This window comes from Eurosta solidaginis, chromosome 1 (assembly GCF_040869045.1).
Source record: "Eurosta solidaginis isolate ZX-2024a chromosome 1, ASM4086904v1, whole genome shotgun sequence".
Classification (NCBI taxonomy): domain Eukaryota; kingdom Metazoa; phylum Arthropoda; class Insecta; order Diptera; family Tephritidae; genus Eurosta; species Eurosta solidaginis.
In genome coordinates, this window is record NC_090319.1 from 213,029,784 (window position 1) to 213,051,463 (window position 21,680).

Below are 21,680 nucleotides of genomic sequence, written 5' to 3' on the forward strand. Positions count from 1 at the left end.
TCACCTTTCAATTGGCAGTTAACAAAATTGCAAGACATTATAAGTTAAAGTAAAATTGATTAAACAGACGGAGGCAGTGAAAATAGTTTGGAGATCACAGTAAGAAAAACACTGTTTGAGCAGTTTGAAGATCACTGTATGTGCAGTTTAAGATCGCTATTAACTGACGCTTAACAACACACAATGCAAACAGCTGTGGCAGTGAAAAGAAAATGAAGCTCTTTGAGGTATTCATCTTTCCACCTTTGACTAAATTGGTGATGTAACCTTTTAAGCTTTTCCCATTTGTCATGGAGAGATATATTATCGAGTTGGGGCTGCGGCGCAGCCAGCAATGGCGCACCGCGTAGGAAATGCCCTGCAGTTAACGCAATTAGTTCCTGTGGAGTGTCGGACATAGGGGAGAGTGGTCGGGAGTTGAGTATGGCTTCAATACGCGCAAGCAATGTGGCCAGCTCCTCGAATGTAAAATGATGACCGCTAGCAATGCGTTTAAAATGCAATTTGAAGCTCTTAACGGCGGCTCCCCAGAGGCCACCCAATTGGGGGGCATTGGGTGGTAAAAAGTTCCATTCGAGAGACTGAAGAGAGTATTTTTGCTTGATATCATCGGAAGCTTCTTTCAGGAATTGTCTAAAGTCTCGTTGAAATGCCCTATTGGCGCCGACAAAGTTTTTCCCATTGTCGGAGAAGAGTCGTGAGGGAAGACCGCGTCTTCCGACGAATCGGGAAAAGGCGGCTTAAAAGGCTTTGGTTGAAAGGTCCGAACAGGGTTCTAAGTGTTTTGCTTTGGTGCAGAAACACACAAAGACGCAGACGTAGCCTCTAATTAATGGTGCTTTACGCATACTTGACGATTTAAGGTCAAAGGGTCCTGCAAAGTCCAGTCCGGTATAGGTGAATGGTAAGGAATAGTTAGAACGTTCTGGTGGTAAGGCTGCCATGATTTGTGATCTCGAGGCTTTTTTGAAGATGGTACATGTTTTGAAATTACGTATGCTAAACTTAATTTTTGATTTCAATCGCGGAATGAAATATTTCTGTCTAGCAGTTCTCACCATGAGTTGGTGTTCAGCATGCATTAATAAATTATGTAGATATTGGAGAAATAAGTAGCAGAAACGTGAGGATTCAGGGCTGATGACTGGATATTTTTCTTTATACAGGATATCAGAGTTGATTAGTCGGTCATCTACCCGGAGAAGGCCGTTTGCGTCGAGAAGGGGATTCAGGGGGAGAAGTGAACTCCTTTTTGAGATAGTTTGCCCATTGGAAAGTTGGGCATATTCCACGAGATAGTATCTGGCCTGCGCAAGTTTTATGAGACGTGTTTTTACCCAGTTAATTTCAGCCAGAGTGATAACTAAAGACTCGTAATTGTTCGACTGAGTGGACTGTATGGGCTTGATTCGATAGAGGAAACGAAAGATGTAGGTTATCACGCGTAATGCCCTCGGCCAAGATGAGTATCGGTCTAGGATGTCGGATTCATTCTCCGAAATGTGAAACGCCTCAACCTTTCGTTCTTCCCGAGGAACGACGTTCTGAAGCCATGAAAGGAGCCATTGCTCGGGTGGTTTTAGAAGCCAGTCTGGTCCGCTCCACCAGAGTGATTGGTAAATTAAATCCTGTGGTCTACATCCTCGGGTGCCGAGGTCTGCTTGGTTATGGTTAGTGGATATGTGGCGCCATTTGATGTTACCTACGTTGTTGATAATCTGTGACGTACGATTCGCTACATATATTTTCCAATTGCATGGTGGCTTTTCGAGCCACGCAAGGACGATTGATGAATCCGACCATAAGAAAATTTTAATATCTCTTAAAGGTAGTTGATTGATTAGATGTTTTATGCATTTGGAAAATAGGACCCCACCGCACAGTTCTAAGCGCGGCAGGCTAACTGTTTGCAAAGGTGCTACTTTTGTTTTAGAAAAGAGAAGTTGACATGAGACTTTTTCATCCGATTGACAACGTATATATACAGTTGCGTAATATGCTTTCTCGGAGGCATCGCAAAAGCCATGAATTTGGATGTTTTGGTTTGGAGAAAACTCAGTCCATCTGGATATTCGAAGTTCTCCGATAACCGGTAGGTCGGATACGAATTGAATCCACTTTTGGAGGGAGGGTGGTAGGATATATTCGTCCCATTCAGTACCTCCTAACCATATCTGCTGTAGCAATATCTTTGCCTAAATCAGAATAGGCGTGAGCCACCCTGCGGGATCGAAAAGTTTCCAAACCGAAGATAAGATTTGCCTTTAGTCGCCTGAGAAGGTACTTGAGTGGGTTCTATGGTATACGAAAAGGAATCGTTTAATGCATTCCATCTAATGTCGAGGGTTTTCGTTGAACTTGAGCAATCAAATTTCAAGAAGTCGGAGTCAAGCAAGTCTTCGGTTGTAATGTGGACAAGAAGCTCTGGATGATTGGCTGTGATTTTCTAGAGGGGGAATCCCGCGGAGTTTAAACAATGAATGGTTTGGAATTGGGCTTGCATGCAGGAGCGAAGGTCATGTCCTCCAGACAAGATGTCGTCAACGTAAGTTTCTTTGGTGTGAATTTGCTCAGCTATAGGGTAGGATTCCCCCAAGTCCTTTGCCAACTGGTGTAATGTTCGGATAGCCAGGTATGGCGCACAGTTCACTCCAAATGTTACGGTTTTTAAGGCGAAATCGGTAGGTTTTTGTGCCATGGCTTCGACGAAAAATAACTCTCTGATACTGCTGGTCGTCCTCATGTAGGAGGATCTGACGGTACATTTTTTGAATGTCGCCATTGAATACATATCTATAAAGACGCCAGTTGAGAATGACGAACATAAGGTCGGTTTGCAAAGTAGGGCCTATGTGGAGGAAGACGTCGGCTTGGAGGCGTTGAAAACCACTCTGACTTTGGTGGATGCACTGTCCGGTTTCACTACCGAATGGTGAGGAAGATAATACGAAAAATACTGTTCGTTTTGATGGATTTCTTCGGGAGAAGTCGGTTTCATATGTTCCAGGGCTAGATATTCTTCTAGTACATTATTATATTCAGATTCAAGGAGCGGAGTTTTTTTGAGCATGTGTTCCATACGAATCGCTTGTTTCATCGCCTGCGACCGAGGCGAACCGAGAGAAATCTGGGATGTGAACCCTGCTTTGAAGGGGAGGCGTACGACGCAACGTCCATTGGCTTGTAGGTCTGTGGTTTCTTGATAGAACGACTCACACGCACGGTCGTCCTCGGATGGGAGATGTGATTCAGCGACTTCCTCTAATTCCCAGAAACGTTTCAGCTGGAAGCTCAGATCCTCGTTTGAAACTGTTGTGGAATGGGTGGAGGTCAGTGGTCCGCTCAGATACCACCCGAAAACGTTATTTTGCGCAAGCAAACTCCCAAAAACTCCGTGTCTCATTCCCTGTAGGAGGATCTGGGTTATAAGGTCACTGTCAATGACGAGATCAATGGGACCGGGTGTATAAAAGTATGGATCCGCAAGATACAAATCCTGAATTTCCGAAAGATTTGGTTTCGATTGTTTAAAGGAGGGAAGAAAACTGGTCAGCTGTTTTAAGACGATGGCGTTGGTATGGATACGGGTGTGATTGAATTTCGGTACCAATGTGAGTTGACAGACACGATTGGCATTTTCTACTAATTTTCCGCCCATCTGCGTGACTGAGAAATTTTCTTTATGGGTAGGTATTTGTAAACGGTGTTGTATTTTTTCGGAGAAAAAGGTTTTTTGTGAGCCTTGATCGATGAGTGCTCGTAGCGTGAAGATAGAACCCTTGAGTTCGATGCTCACTAGGGCGGTGGGAAGGAGTGTTTTCTCGTTTTTGGTGGAGAAATTAGCCTGAACTTTGAAGTCAGATTTTGTGGGAGGAGGAGACTCTTCCCAATTGCCCTCAGTGAGGTTGAAGATTGGATGTCTGGGTCCTTGGGAAGATTCGGTGTGTAATAGATTGATTGCCTTTTTTGCGGATGTGCTAGGCGTAGCCTTTTATTCGGGCTGTTTGGTTAAGGGAGGGTGTAACATGGTGGGATGGTTTTTCTTACAGTGCAGACATCGGAAGGCACTGGGACAGTTGGTAGATGAATGGTTGTAAGCGAAGCAATTCTTGCAAAACCGGATATCCTTCACAAATTTGGTACGCTCTGGTACGCTTAGTTTTCGGAATTCGGGGCAAGATTTCAAGGAATGACTATCGTTGTATAATCTACAAGTAAATGCAAGTTTTTCTTGAGGGTGATAGGATTGGATTTTAGGCGAGGATTTCGATGGCAACGAAGTGCGTGATTTAGTGCCTTTATATTCATATAGGCGTTCAACCACTTCGTAACGCTTGGTCAGAAACTGGTTCATCTGGAACCAATTAGGAAGCTCCTTCCTAGATTGGAGGGACTGCTCCCACAGAGACAGCGTTTCCTCTGGTAGCTTTGAGGAACATAATTAAATTAAAATGGGGTCCAACTCGGAAAAGGAAATTCCTTGCGTCTTTAGGATCACAAGACAATCATTGATGGTGTTCTGCATCTTTTGAATTCCTTCGCTACTCTCCGAGGTAGCTTGAGGAATGTTGAAAAGCAATTTAAATTGTTTGTCTATTAAGATTCGTTTGTTTTCGAATCGGGCTTTTAGCGCTTCCCATGCTAATGAAAAATTGTCATCGGACAAAGGGTACTGCTTTACAATCGCGCTTGCCTTTCCTCGAGTCTTATTTCGCAAGTGATAGAGTTTCTGTACGGGAGTCAGTTTGGGATGGTTGAGGTAAACGGCCGTGAACATATCACGAAAGGATGGCCACTCCTCATAACTACCGTAAAAGATTTCTGTATCACACGGTGCCACCTTTAGACATGACACCGAGCTTGGATCGAAAGGCAGAAACTGATGGGAGGTATTGCCTGGCCCTGTTGGATTTCCATGGGAGGTATTGCCAGACTCTGATGAATTCCCAGGGAGGATTTTTAATTGGTGCAATATATGTGATTTACAGATGTAGAAAGAGTCAGCACAAAGCTGAAATTTGTTGTGGGCTTCCTCTTTAAACTCTCCAGAAACTGCGCTGTTCTCAGCTATGCATACGTTTTCATTGGCGTTTTTTAACGAAGCCCAGCGACCGTTGAGTTCTAACTTGACCTCCGATAAAGAGTCCGTTTAGTCATCAGGATCTTCCTTTTGAAAATTGGTGCAAAATTTCACCACATTGTTGGAGTCGAAGATAAATTTTGACATGATTTCTGTTGAAGAAGGCATGATTGGAGACGGTATCAAGGGCTTGATTTGATAAAAAATGACCAGGAAGACAAGCTGGGTGGAGATTATTTTAGTTCACAATTGGTATTGTGCGCGAAGATTCGGGTTTAGAAACTTCAACACTACAGACGCAAGCCGAGAGACACTTATTTGGAGATTGGACTTTCCGTCTGTCGCTCAGAGGGATAACGATTTTTCGAAAACGAATGGGCGCTTACTTGGTTTTGCACTGTTCACGAAAAGATTCACCAAAAGAAACTAGTCAATGTTAATTATGGAACGCCCCACTGATATCGAAATGATTTCACCAAAAGGAACTTAGCACGGTTTACTAGGGAATTAACTGAAATATACGTATGATGTTGAATGTTTTGTGATACAAAATATTTGTGTGATGTGTAAATAAACATGGTATGTGTAGAGTTGATGGATGATGATGGAGATATGTAGATAAGAGTGGTAGCAAACACGTTATATGCAAAATAACGTGGGATCTTCAATATTTGAGAAACCCAAGATAAGCGGTTTTCTAAAAAGATGTTAGGGTTGGACACAAGCAACGTAATAACGCATTTATTTACGTGCTGGATTGCGCAGCTTTTAAGATTGTTGGCGCTTGGGATGTGTAAAACACATGCAAACAAACCGTTGTTTCTAGGTATGTATATGCACCTCAGCAACTAGTGGTGTTGTATGTATATACGTAATTGGGAAAACTCAAATAAGCAATTTATTAAATTTGAGAAAATTTTCGTTTAAAATTTGGATTTTCGTTAACTTTTTTAAACGCAGGTTAATTTAAAGGGAAAGGAGATTGTTTGGTCTGCTAGTGCAAATAGCGTGAGTTACGTGCAATTTGTAACTAAATGAATATACATATGTACATATGCATATGTAAAAGCCAAAAGAGAGGTTACTAGTGTAAGCTACGAACGAAAAAACTATGTATGCCGTGTAATTGTGGAAAAGGCAACCCGCTATTCGCAAGATAGCGTACTGGAAGAACATATGTATATACAAGTGTATAAGCGCATATAACGGTTCCCGTTAACTATAACGGACTTATATGCTGATATATGTATGTTCTGGAAAAAGGTAAATTAATGGACTTACGTTCGCATCCGGACAGTTCTCATGCCACAACAAGTATTCCTCGCTTGAACTATTTTTCCAACAACCCCGCCAACAAGATGCCCGTGACCGGCCTTTCGCTTTTTAATATCACTCGGGAAACTTCGGGAAAGCGCCACCAGCGATTTGCGGTGGTTAATTAAATTTCACCAAATTTCGATCCACTTTAAACTTTCACTTTTTTTTTTTGAAATGTCCTGTAATGGCTGGAACGTTTGATTCCACTGCCAGGTAACTCTTTAAACTTGACAAATAATTAACTTTCGTTTGACTTTTAAAATTTTGTGAACACAGGCGCAAGTTAAAATTTCGAGTGAAAAAGTTAGAGATGGGGCGATAGCGATATATGAAGAGTGTTGTGTACTTTTTGCGTTGCCACTGATTCAAATTTGGCTCGTAAGGACCAAATGTTCAACGCATTGACGCAAATGGATTTGAATACAACTCTAATTCATTTATTGAATTTAATCCTTAAAACTAACAATTGAAAATTAAAGGCTGATATTTCACAGAGCAAATATGATGATGTAAAAGATAATTCCACAATGACTTCTGAGTGTATTGCTTTGGTGCAGAAACACACAAAGACGCAGACGTAGCCTCTAATTAATGGTGCTTTATGCATACTTCACGATTTAAGGTCAAAGGGACCTGCAAAGTCCAGTCCGGTATGGGTGAATGGTAAGGAATAGTTAGAACGTTCTGGTGGTAAGGCTGCCATGATTTGTGATCTCGAGGCTTTTTTGAAGATGGTACATGTTTTGCAATTACGTATGCTAAACTTAATTATTGATTTCAATCGCGGAATGAAAGATTCCTGTCTAGCAGTTCTCACCATGAGTTGGTGTTCAGCATGCATTAATAAATTATGTAGATATTGGAGAAATAAGTAGCAGAAACGTGAGGATTCAGGGATGATGACTGGATATTTTTCTTTATACGGGATATCAGAGTTGATTAGTCGGTCATCTACCCAGAGAAGCCCGTTTGCGTCGAGAAGTGGATTCAGGGGGAGAAGTTAACTCCTTTTTGAGATATTTTGCCCATTGGAAAGTTGGGCATATTCCACGAGATAGTATCTGGCCTGCGCAAGTTTTATGAGACGTGTTTTTACCCAGTTAATTTCAGCCTGAGTGATAACTAAAGACTCGTAATTGATCGACTGAGTGGACTGTATGGGCTTGATTCGATAGAGGAAACGAAAAATGTAGGTTATCACTCGTAATGCCCTCGGCCAAGATGAGAATCGGTCTAGGATGTCGGATTCATTCTCCGAAATGTGCAACGCCTCAACCTTTCGTTCTTCCCGAGGAACGACGTTCTGAAGCGATGAAAGGGGCCATTGATCGGGTGGTTTTAGAAGCCAGTTTGGTCCGGTCCACCAGAGTGATTGGTAAATTAAATCCTGTGGTTTACATCCTCGGGTGCCGAGGTCTGCTGGGTTATGGTTAGTGGATACGTGGCGCCATTTGATGTTACCTACGTTGTTGATAATCTGTGACGTACGATTCGCTACATATATTTTCCAATTGCATGGTGGCTTTTCGAGCCACGCAAGGACGATTGATGAATCCGACCATAAGAAAATTTCAATATCTCTTAAAGGTAGTTGATTGATTAGATGTTTTATGCATTTGGATAATAGGACCGCACCGCACAGTTCTAAGCGCTGCAGGCTCACTGTTTGCAAAGGTGCTACTTTTGTTTTAGAAAAAGAGAAGTTGACATCAGACTTTTTCATCCGATTGACAACGTATATATACAGTTGCGTAATATGCTTTCTCGGAGGCATCGCAAAAGCCGTGAATTTGGATGTTTTGGTTTGGAGAAAACTCAGTCCATCTGGGTATTCGAAGTTTTCCGATAACCGGTAGGTCGGATACGAATTGAATCCACTTTTGGAGGGAGGGTGGTAGGACACATTCGCCCCATTCAGTACCTTCTAACAATATCTGCTGTAGCAATATTTTTGCCTAAATCAGAATAGGCGTGAGCCACATTGCGGGATCGAAAATTTTCCAAACCGAAGATAAGATTTGCTTTTAGTCGCCTGAGAAGGTACTTGAGTGGGTCCTATGGTATACGAAAAGGAATCGTTTAATGCATTCCATGTAGTGTCGAGCTTTCCGTTGAACTTGAGCAATCAAATTTCAAGAAGTCGGAGTCAAGCAAGTCTTCGGTTGTAATTTGGACAAGAAGCTCTGGATGGTTGGCTGTAATTTTCTTGAGGGGGAATCCCGCGGAGTTTAAACAATGAATGGTTTGGAATTGGGCTTGCATGCAGGAGCGAAGGTCATGTCCTCCAGACAAGATGTCGTCAACGTAAGTTTCTTTGGTGTGAATTCGCTCAGCTATAGGGTAGGATTCCCTCAAGTCCTTTGCCAACTGGTGTAATGTTCGGATATCCAGGTATGGCGCACAGTTCACTCCAAATGTTACGGTTTTTAAGGCGAAATCGGTAGGTTTTGTGTCATGGCTTCGACGAAAAATAACTCTCTGATACTGCTGGTCGTCCTCATGTAGGAGGATCTGACGGTAAATTTTTTGAATGTCGCCATTGAAAACATATCTATAAAGACGCCAGTTGAGAATGACGAACATAAGGTCGGTTTGCAAAGTAGGGCCGATGTGGAGGATATCGTTCAATGACGTGCCTGAAGACGTCGGCTTGGAGGCGTTAAAAACCACTCTGACTTTGGTGGATGCACTGTCCGGTTTCACTACCGAATGGTGAGGAAGATAATACGAAAAATACTTTTCGTTTTGATGGATTTCTTCGGGAGAAGTCGGTTTCATATATTCCAGGGCTAGATATTCTTCTAGTACATGATTATATTCAGATTCAAGGAGCGGAGTTTTTTTGAGCATGTGTTCCATACGAATCGCTTGTTTCATCGCCTGCGACCGAGAGAAATCTGGGATTGGAACCCTGCTTTGAAGCGGAGGCGTACGACGTAACGTCCATTAGCTTGTAGGTCTGTGGTTTCTGGATAGAACGACTCACACGCACGGTCGTCCTCGGATGGGAGATGTGATTCAGCGACTTCCTCTAATTCCCAGAAACGTTTCAGCTGGAAGCTCAGATCCTCGTTTGAAACTGTTGTGGAATGGGTATGAAATGTAGAGCATTGGGTGGCGGTCAGTGGTCCGCTCAGATACCACGCGAAAACGTTATTTTGCGCAAGCAAACTCCCAAAAACTCCGTGTCTCATTCCCTGTAGGAGGATCTGGGTTATAAGGTCACTGCCAATGACGAGATCAATGGGACCGGGTGTATAAAAGTATGGATACGCAAGATCCAAACCCTGAATTTCCGAAAGAGTTGGTTTCGATTTTTTAAAGGAGGGAAGAAAACTGGTCAGCTGTTTTAAGACGATGGCGTTGGTATGGATACGGGTGTGATTGAATTTTGGTACCAACGTGAGTTGACAGACACGATTGGCATTTTCTACTACTTTTCCGCCCATCCGCGTGACTGATAAATTTTCTTTATGGGTAGGTATTTGTAAACGGTGTTGTATTTTTTCGGACACAAAGGTTTTTTGTGAGCCTTGATCGATGAGTGCTCGTAGCGTGAAGATAGAACCCTTGAGTTCGATGCTCACTAGGGCGGTGGGAAGGAGTGTTTTCTCGTTTTTGGTGGAGAAATTAGCCTGAACTTTGAAGTCAGATTTTGTGGGAGGAGGAGACTCTTCCCAATTGCCCTCAGTGAGGTTGAAGATTGGATGTCTGGGTCCTTGGGAAGATTCGGTGTGTAATAGATTGGTTGCCTTTTTTGCGGATGTGCTAGGCGTAGCCTTTGATTCGGGCTGGTTGGTTAAGGGAGGGTGTAACATGGTGGGATAGTTTTTCTTACAGTGCAGACATCGGAAGGCACTGGGACAGTTGGTAGATGAATGGTTGTAAGCGAAGCAATTCTTGCAAAACCGGCTAACCTTCACAAATTTGGTACGCTCTGGTACGCTTAGTTTTCGGAATTCGGGGCAAGATTTCAAGGGATGACTGTCGTTGTATAATCTGCAAGTAAACGGAAGTTTTTCTTGAGAGTGATAGGATTGGATTTTAGGCGAGGATTTCGATGGCAACGAAGTGCGTGATTTAGTGCCTTTATATTCATGTAGGCGTTCAACCACTTCGTAACGCTTGGTCAGAAACTGGTTCATCTGGAACCAATTAGGAAGCTCCTTCCTAGATTCGAGGGACTGCTCCCACAGAGACAGCGTTTCCTCTGGTAGCTTTGAGGAACATAATTAAATTAAAATGGGGTCCCACTCGGAAACGGAAATTCCTTGCGTCTTTAGGATCACAAGACAATCATTGATGGTGTTCTGCATCTTTTGAATTCCTTCGCTACTCTCCGAGGTAGCTTGAGGAATGTTGAAAAGCAATTTAAATTGTTTGTCTATTAAGATTCGATTGTTTTCGAATCGGGCTTTTAGCGCTTCCCATGCTAATGAAAAATTGTCATCGGACAAAGAGTACTGCTTTACGATCGCGCTTGCCTTTCCTCGAGTCTTATTTCGCAAGTGATAGAGTTTCTGTACGGGAGTCAGTTTGGGATGGTTGAGGTAAACGGCCGTGAACATATCACGAAAGGATGGCCACTCCTCATAACTACTGTAAAAGATTTCTGTATCACACGGTGCCACCTTTAGACATGACACCGAGCTTGGATCGAAAGGCAGAAACTGATGGGAGGTATTGCCTGGCCCTGTTGGATTTCCATGGGAGGTATTGCCAGACTCTGATGAATTCCCAGGGAGGATTTTTAATTGGTGCAATATATGTGATTTACAGATGTAGAAAGAGTCAGCACAAAGCTGAAATTTGTTGTGGGCTTCCTCTTTAAACTCTCCAGAAACTGCGCTGTCCTCAGCTATGCATACGTTTTCATTGGCGTTTTTTAACGAAGCCCAGCGACCGTTGAGTTCTAACTTGACCTCCGATAAAGAGTCCGTTTAGTCATCAGGATCTTCCTTTTGAAAATTGGTGCAAAATTTCACCACATTGTTGGAGTCGAAGATAAATTTTGACATGATTTCTGTTGAAGAAGGCATGATTGGAGACGGTATCAAGGGCTTGATTTGATAAAAAATGACCAGGAAGACAAGCTGGGTGGAGATTATTTTAGTTCACAATTGGTATTGTGCGCAAAGATTCGGGTTTAGAAACTTCAACACTATAGACGCAAGCCGAGAGACACTTATTTGGAGATTGGACTTTCCGTCTGTCGCTCAGAGGGATAACGATTTTTCGAAAACGAATGGGCGCTTACTTGGTTTGCACTGTTCACGAAAAGATTCACCAAAAGAAACTAATCAATGTTAATTATGGAATGCCCCACTGATATCGAAATGATTTCACCAAAAGGAACTTAGCACGGTTTACTAAGGAATTAAATGAAATATACGTATGATGTTGAATGTTTTGTGATACAAAATATTTGTGTGATGTGTAAATAAACATGGTATGTGTAGAGTTGATGGATGATGATGGAGATATGTAGATAAGAGTGGTAGCAAACACGTTATATGCAAAATAACGTGGGATCTTCAATATTTGAGAAACCCAAGATAAGCGGTTTTCTAAAAAGATGTTAGGGTTGGACACAAGCAACGTAATAACGCATTTATTTACGTGCTGGATTGCGCAGCTTTTAAGATTGTTGGCGCTTGGAATGTGTAAAACACATGCAAACAAACCGGTGTTTCTATGTATGTATATGCACCTCAGCAACTAGTGGTGTTGTATGTATATACGTAATTGGGAAAACTCAAATATGCAATTTATTAAATTTGAGAAAATTTTCGTTTAAAATTTGGATTTTCGTTAACTTTTTTAAACGCAAGTTAATTTAAAGGGAAAGGAGATTGTTTGGTCTGCTAGTGCAAATAGCATGAGTTACGTGCAATTTGTAACTAAATGAATATACATATATACATATGCATATGTAAAAGCCAAAAGAGAGGTTACTAGTGTAAGCTACGAACGAAAAAACTATGTATGCCGTGTAATTGTGGAAAGGCAACCCGCTATTCGCAAGATAGCGTACTGGAAGAACATATGTATATACAAGTGTATAAGCGCATATAACGGTTCCCGTTAACTATAACGGACTTATATGCTGATATATGTATGTTCTGGAAAAAGGTCAATTAATGGACTTACGTTCGCATCCGGACAGTTCTCATGCCGCAACAAGTATTCCTCGCTTGAACTATTTTTCCGACAACCCCGCCAACAAGATGCCCGTGACCGGCCTTTCGCTTTTTAATATCACTCGGGAAACTTCGGGAAAGCGCAACCAGCGATTTGCGGTGGTTAATTAAATTTCACCAACTTTCGATCCACTTTAAACTTTCACTTTTTTTTTTTTTGAAATGTCCTGTAATGGCTGGAACGTTTGATTCCACTGCCAGGTAACTCTTTAAACTTGTCAAATAATTAACTTTCCTTTGACTTTTAAAATTTTGTGAACACAGGCGCAAGTTAAAAGTTCGAGTGAAAAAGTTAGAGATGGGGCGATAGCGATATATGAACAGTGTTGTGTACTTTTTGCGTTGCCACTGATTCAAATTTGGCTCGCAAGGACCAAATGTTCAACGCATTGACGCAAATGGATTTGAATTCAACTCTAATTCATTTATTGAATTTAATGCTTAAAACTAACAAAAATTAAAGGCTGATATTTCACAGAGCAAATATGATGATGTAAAAGATAATTCCACAATGTGAAGAAAATTTTATGAAATGAAACTTGAATCGTTAAGTTGAATAGTATAATTCGGGATTTTGATCCGTCTTGCGACCGCGCAAGGGCTAGGTGGGGTTCGAGAATGAAATCTCACGCGAGGATGGTGATGACCGCGCAAGGGTTCGATTGAGTTAGGGGATTACCGCAGCGCAAGTGCTACCTCGGATGATTTATATTGAAAGATATAACTTACGGTTTTGGGATAATACTTCCTTTTCTTTTCTCCTGGAGTTGGATGTGGCGTAGGTGATGATGTACGTACTCGCTCCGGAATTGATGATCCGATGCAAATTTTATAAAAGTAGATGATATTGGTGGATGATAGGTGTTCAGTGTTCCACGTAAAAAAGAAGAAAAAATGTTAATGCATTGCACTTGTATTTATAACATGGATTAGTGATGGAAAGCAATTCCAACACTGTTGACTGGAAGCAATGGATGGCAACTCCAGTCTACCTACCGCCAGGGTTGTATGAACGCAAGTCATAACTAGTGAAGTGAACGCAAGTCACTTGGAGAAGTGATCGCAAATCACAGATGGGTGGTCAGGTGAACGCAAGTCACGGAACCTTTGCCTATTTAAGTGAACGCAAGTCACTTAAACAATATACCTACACAAAGCATTGCTGCATACACACCCCCCTCTATACTTGTTGGTTTTTTTCGTGGGTGCGAGCAGCAGTGAAGAAATTTGCTTAAAAAACAGGAACAGATGAACAAAAATAACAACTTGTTCGTTCATCAGAAAAAGAACGAAAGAACCGAATCTCTGAAATGAACGAAAAATCACAACTCTACTTGATAATATTAAATCTAGACTCTATAAGCGTTTCAAAAGATATGGAAAAGCTATGGATTTTTCTAAATATTTAATGGCGCGCTCCAATTTACATCGTCATAACCAGCAATATTATAAAAGTTACTTACCATGCGTGCAAAAACGCAAATTCTGATCATTAAATCGTAGATTTATTTGCTGAATTCAAACTATTAATCCCAATGTGTCCAGTCTGATGTTTATCCATATAGCTTGGAAAGTTTTAGTAATATTTTAAACCCATTTATTGATAAAGATACTGTTCTTCATAGTCTTCTTGCATTGAAACCGATATCTTAACCGGGTCAAGATGGTGTTCCTAGTTGTGTACTTAAGTACTGTGCTGTTTGCTTTTCTGAGCTTATCTTTAAATTATTTAAACGGTCTCCGGAATCCGCATCATTCCCATCTATTTGGAAACAATCGTTTATTATACCTTTGTATAAAAAAGGTAGTAGGTCTAATATTGAGAACTACATAGGCATAGCTAAGCTCTCAGCTATCCCTAAAACTTTTGAGCAGATAATTACATACCAGCTTCAATATATGTGTAATATCACCTTGTCAACATGGTTTGGTGCGTCGGAGATCAACAACTACCAACTTGCTTGAATTTATGTCTTTTGTTATGAATGGTTTTTTAGATTTCAAACAAACTACATCCGTTTTTCGCATTTCGCTCTGTTAATCACGAGCTCTTAGTTCACAAACTTGATCTTTTGGGCTTTCCAACACCTTTCTTAAGTTGGATTTGAAGTTATCTTGAAAATAGGACTCAACGAGTTTTCTTAAAAAAACAATATTTCAAGTCGATTGATGAAACTTCTGGCATGCCCCAGGGTAGCCATTTGAGTCCATTACTTTTTACCCTGTTCATTAATGACTTACCACAGGTTATATTACATTCAAGAGTTTTTGTATCCGCCTTCAAACTTGTCCTATTTTGATCAGCTTCAGGCCGATCTTGACTCATTTCAAAGCTGGTGTACTGCAAATTTAATTTTTTTGAATTGCTCTAAATGTAAGCAAATGACATGTCACCGGGTGAAGCCGGTCCTGACATCTTATATACTTAACGGCAACACTTTGGATCGGATATCTGTTGTAACTGATCTATGTGTCATTTTTGATCCGAAATTACGTTTTACCATACATATTTCAACCACTATAAACAGAGCAACTGGTGTACTAGGATTCATCAAACGTTGGGCTAAAGAGTTTGATGACCCTTATTTCACCAAGATTCTTTATACCTTGCTGATACGTCCTATTCTCGAGTACTGCTCATTTGTTTGGTCTACAATCTATCAAAGCCATACAGATCGGATTGAGGTGGTCCAGAAACAGTTTTTAATTTTTGCATTACGAGGTCTCAACTGGGATCAAGTACTCATCTTCCACCATACAGGAATAGGCTTGTTCTAATTAATTTGCCATCTCTAGAGAATCGTAGAGTATTAAGGCTCCATTACTGATACTGAGCATAGACTTGACTTGGCTTGCGAACTGTCACTTACAGTTCTGTTAAATTAACATTGCATGTTACTGATTACTCAAAACTTAACTTGACTTAGCAGTCTGTTGAATTTTGATTTTCTATGTAAGTTCTAAGTGACGTTTACATTTTGAGATGCCATTTGTTTGTTTGCATTTCATTTTGACATTTTGTCATACAAATTGACATTTATTTAAAAATAAATTTCAACGCTGATTATGATGCCAGATTTTATGCGCCAAGTGGAGTATAATCGTGGCTAAGTTGCCAAGTTTACGCCAAGTCAAGTCAAGTCTATGCTAAGTATCAGTAATGGGGGCTTTACTCGGCGTTATGTTCATTCACAAGCTCATCATCGGCGTGATTTACTCCCCTGACCTAATCAGTCAACTAAATTTTGCTTTTCCTGCTAGGGCCTCCAGACATTTTGTGCCTTTTCATTTACCTCTATGCCGCCAAAATTTTGCCATAAATAGTCCCTTGCGTCATTGGTGCTCACGTTACAATGATTTGTATAACTGTATTGGCTTTGAATGTTCGTTTGCCGCTTTACATACTGCCATACTCTTAGGTTTAGCCTGATATTTTAATTTTACTTTTTCTTATGCAATGCGATGTCAAATTTTTATAACATATTAATTTTCTATGTATCTCTTTTAAACTCATTAATTTTAAGGCTGGCTTTGTATTTACATATATATATCTGTTCTATTACAATAATTAATCGACCGCTTTGTATTTGCGTCGACTTTAAATAAATAAATTTCATTAGTTCTGTTGGTAGCGTGTTCTTCATGTTCGCGTTGTAGCTTTTTATAATCAAATGTAAGTGTTTCTATTTGTGCTTCTAAGGCTCGTTTTTCCATGTCAATGACTTCACTCTTTTTAACTTCATTCGTCATTTCATGGATTTGCAATTTGAGGCGTTCATTTTCAGTATGTAATTCCGTATTTTTTTGTTTCTCTCGATTTAAACTTTTAGTAGTATCTCCATGCTGTTGAAGAGATACAATTTAAATTAAAAAATTTATATTATTCATTGAAAAAAGTTCTGCCAAAGTGAAATATTGAATTCAAAAAAATATTTAGCAAATTTCGAAATTTACGAAAACACAACAAAGTATAATTGCAACAAAAGATTTAGGATTTATTTGTCTTCCATTTAATGAATTAATTACAGTAGCTTCTTCTTTTTGTAGCTATAAAACAACTTCCCGAAGGTTTTGATGATGGTCCTTTCCCCGATATTTATCCGGTACGTTCCTAGAATATGCACCATTACGATACCAGCCCTACCGCCTCGGGAACTATTTGGCATGACCACGTCGCACCGTCTATATCAGTAAATGTTAGTGGCCTCTCACGACAGCTACAATTACCCCAGGAATATTCTAAGCCCTTAACGCTGGGAGTAGCAATTTACTATGGTGATAATTTTTTGTAACATCAATTGGCAAAAACGTGAAATAATATTCGCTTCATATCTGTCAAAACCTTTTATTCCAAAGCACTACCCGCGGGTTTAGGGGAGTGTCCGCTGTTGTATGTATGTATGTATGTATATACGTATTTTGAAAGCTTAACCGTTTAGGCGGTTAAGCGCCAAATAAGTAAGTAAGTAAGTAAACCCTTTTTACAGAGAAAGAGCTTTTTTAGATTTACTTCCATAACGTGTAGAAAAAAATTCCCCCATACCGTTTATGAGAAAAACACTGCGGCTAATTTGTAGATATTACGAGTGGAGATGCTCGCCCAAATTGTTGTTGTTGTTTTAACGATAAAGACACTCCCCGAAGGTAATATTATCGCCGTTGATGGTCCACCATTAAGGTACTTGTGGAGATTGAAACCACTTTTATATTTATATATATAAAGAAACTTTTATATCCTATGTATGTAATTAGCGAGGTTTGCTCATATTGGTTTATACAATGGTTTTTGTTATTGCTATTAGAGAAAAATTGCAAAGTTTACAAACGGCAATGGTTACTAGGACATATTTCTGAATTTCACTTCTTTATCAGCTAGCTTCTCAGGAGCTGAATATTGAACTCGAATCTCCAACGTTCATACCAGTGTACAGGCAGATGCCCTTAACCACTCAGCCATATGAATTCCCCGCTGTTCGCTTTGCAATTGGTATCTAAGTGTTACCGTTATTAGGCGCGTTCTATTCTAAGCGAGCACGAAAAGGATCCTCGCTTATTCATTTAATTAGCAATTTACAAAGGATAGGGTATTAGCAACTAACAATCAGACCACTGGCTCACCTGGGCCATGCTAATGTTATGCAACGTAGGGTATCAAAGTAGGAAAAAAATCCGCAAAGGACATCAACAATGACTTTAAATTCATCTATTTAAGCATAAATGGCCTAGTAGCTAACAAATCAGAGTTGGAAGTGCTGGCGGAAGTTCATAGACCAGGCATCATACTGTGCTCTGATTCATGTACAACCAAAGATATTCTAGACAATGAATTAGAAATAGCAACCTATAAAATTGTAAGATGTGATTCCCATAGCAGGCACACAGGCGGTGTCTTAGTTTATGTACATAGTACAATTGATGTTAAAGTAATTTATAATAATAACATAAATGAAAACGTATGGTACATTGTAATAAAGCTGAAAAAGATTGATAAAAGGTGGCAGATTGGAGTTCTGTGCCACTCGCCAAGCACTAGTGATGCAGCGTTTGTAGGATACCTAAATGAAATTCTAATTGATAAATATGAAAAAAGTAACCATAATACAGTAGTCGGTGATTTTAATATTAATATGAACTGCATTCAACATATTGTACTAAATTAAATGAGATATTTGCTGTGATGGGTATGAGCCAAAAAATAGAATTTAATACGCGAATCACAGATACAAGTGAGTCGAAAACTGATTTATTATTTTCAAACTCGGATTAAATTCACTGTAATAGTTTGCAGGGATACAAAATATCTGATCATAAAACTATAAAATTTTATATTAAAACAGCCAAAGTATACAAGATGAGACTGACCAAGAAAATCATAGCTCGGGACAAATATAATAAAAAAAAAATAAATGTAAGGCGCGATAACCTCCGAAGAGATCTAAGGCCGAGCTTCTCTTCCAATTTGCGTCGTGCTCCTCTTGATTTTTCCCTACAAATTGGCCGGACGGGACCTACATGTTTTATGCCGACTCCGAACGGCATCTGCAAGGCAGATGAGTTTTCACTGAGAGCTTTTCATGGCAGAAATACAATCGGAGCGCTTGCCAGACACTGCCGAGGGGCGACCCCGCTTAGAAAAATTTTCTTCTAATTGAAAAATCTTATTTCTAAAATTTTGATGTTGCTTTGCCCGGGAGTTGAACCCAGGGCATACGGAGTGATAGGCGGAGCACGCTACCATCACACCACGGTGGCCGCCAATATAATAGTGATATATTAATAAGCATCCTTAGATCATTTAACTTCAACTTTACTATAAACTTATCAATTGATGTAAAAGTTGAATTAATTAATAATATAATGATTCAGGCTATGGAAAGTTTAACCTACGAGAAAGAAGTGCATATCAAGTTAATGGATAAATGGTATGACAGAGAATTGGCACAAATGAATAAATACAAATACAATATGTACACCAGTGTGTTACAAACTGGAGAGTGGGATGAATATAAAAATATAAATAGGTCATACAAAAAATTATTCAAGTTAAAAAAAATAAAGTACATGGAGAATAAAATCATTCTGAATGAAAATAATGCTAAAGAAATGTGGAAATATCTCAAACAACCGGTTAACCTAGCTAAAGATAACGAAGGGATAAAAAAGGTGATACTGGATACTGGTTGAAAACGAAACCGATCTGGCAAATGGTCTAAATAGATTTTTTGTAAACAGTGTGATTGAAATTAATAATAACATAGAAACCTGTCAAGTAGCACTAGAGGATACACAAGTCCAATCAAAATTAAAGTTTGCTAAAATTACCACCGATGATGTTATTAATATCCTAAAAGACTTTAAATATAAAATAGGTGGAAGAAAACTTATATCCGAAGGTGTACTAAAAGATTGTATATCGTATACGGGATATTTCTATGCTCAAATAATCAATAACAGCTTAGAAGATGGTGTGGTACCTGAAGTGTGGAAAACGTCAACAATAATACATGTGGAAAAAGTTAAAAAGACAATGAAACCTGAAGAGCTTAGACCCATAAATATCCTGCCAAGTGATGCTAAAATTCTCGAAGTCGTTCTTAAGAATCAGTTGGTGAATAATCTTGAAGTAAATAATATACTAGTCTACCAACAGTCAGGATTTAAGAAAAAAAATGCCGGTGGGACAGCGCTGAACTTGGTGATATCTGATTGGAAAGAAGAGATAAACAACAAAAAAGTAATGGTTTCAGTTTTCCTTGACCTCAAAAGAGCTTTTGAAACAGTGTATAGATAAAAGAGATATTAATAAAAAAAATGCAGCGGATTGGCATAACTGATATTGAACTTAAATGGTTCCGCAACTATTTGAAGCAGAGAAAGCAGAAAACAATTATAAATGCTGTGACGTCGGATGAATTAGAGGTACCCATAGGGTTACCTCAAGGCTCAGTATTGGCACCTATATTTATTTATTTATTTATTAAGTATATGGTTTATAAACCTTACAGACTACGACGTACATATGTTATTAATTATATTAAAAATAGTACATACAAAAATTTTCTTTAAATTCATTGCGATTTACAAATATATCTAAATTTATTTCTCTACATAACAAATTAAATTCCGATAGCAGTCTGATAATTGGTTCATTTTGAGCATACCTGGTTTTGCAGAGGTCAATAACAAATAAATCGTGATGTCGCAAGTTTCTAGCTGGAACATTGAAATTAATACAACGCAATAAAAACGGACAATCAATAGTCCCATTGAGAACATCACGAATAAAAACTAAGCCAGATATCTATCGCCTACTGGCAAGAGTATGCAGACTGATCAGTCTGCACCGCGTAACATAAGATGAAATAGGCATATTAAACCTATTACTGGATAATGCAAATTTTAGAAACTTTTTTTGTATACGTTCAAGTCTATTGGAATGCACTTCATAAAACGGATTCCAGGTTATAGAAGCTTATTCCAATTTGGGCCTTACAAATGTACTAAACAGTAATTTTTTAGTATAAGGATCCTTAAATTCTGCACTATTTCGTCTAATAAAAGCTAGAGAGGAATTGCTTTAGGTATAATGTAATTCAAGTGAGCAATAAACTTGAAATTCGAGTCAAAAACAACCCCAAGGTCTTTGATTTTATAACTAGAACTGAGGACAGAGCCCGAAATAGAGTACGAAGATATGACTGGCAATCTAATTTAGTTGAAAGTGACCGGGCAGCATTTTTCGATATGGATCTTTGCCATATTTCGATCACACCATTCCTGGAATTTGTTAACCTCATTTTGCTTAATTTCAATATCAGAGAAGCTTGCTATTTTTTTTAATTTTTAAATCATCGGCATAAGGTAGATGTTCACACAAGGAAAAACGCCCTGAGCAATCTTTGATGAAAATAACAAAAAAGAGAGGACCAAGGATATTACCTTGAGGAACCACGGAGGTAGCTCTATATGAAAATGATTTTACGCCATCAAAAACAACATAGTTAATTCTATCTATTAGCTATTATTTTACCCATGACAAGAAAGTAGAATGAAAGCCAAAATTTTCCAGTTTTTTAATTAATAAATCGTGAGACACTCTATAGAAAGCTTTTGACAAATCAGTATAGATTGTATCTACCCGAAAGCCATCCACAAAGGCTGAAATACAAAAATTAGAGAAAACAGTTAGATTAGTGACCGTAGATCTGCCCGGTATAAAACCATGTTGGGTATACGAAATATAGGGCTTGATAGCAAATGATAGTTTAGAGCTAATGATTATTTCAAATAATTTAGCAATATTAGTAATTTTAGAGACAGGACGATAGTTCGAAACCAGATTCTTACTCCCACTCTTAAAAACTGGAGTAACATAAGTCACTTTCCATTCATCCAAAAAATAACCTGACCTCAAGACAAATTAAACAACAAAAGTAGCGGATACACTATAGATGACGTGCATTGTTTGAGAAAAAAAGCAGAGATATTATGAGCATCTAATTGCTTGGAGCATTTTAGGTCTTTTATAGCTGCGAAAATATCTTCCTCAGTTAAAACTAGGGAGCCAAAAACAAGCGAAGAAG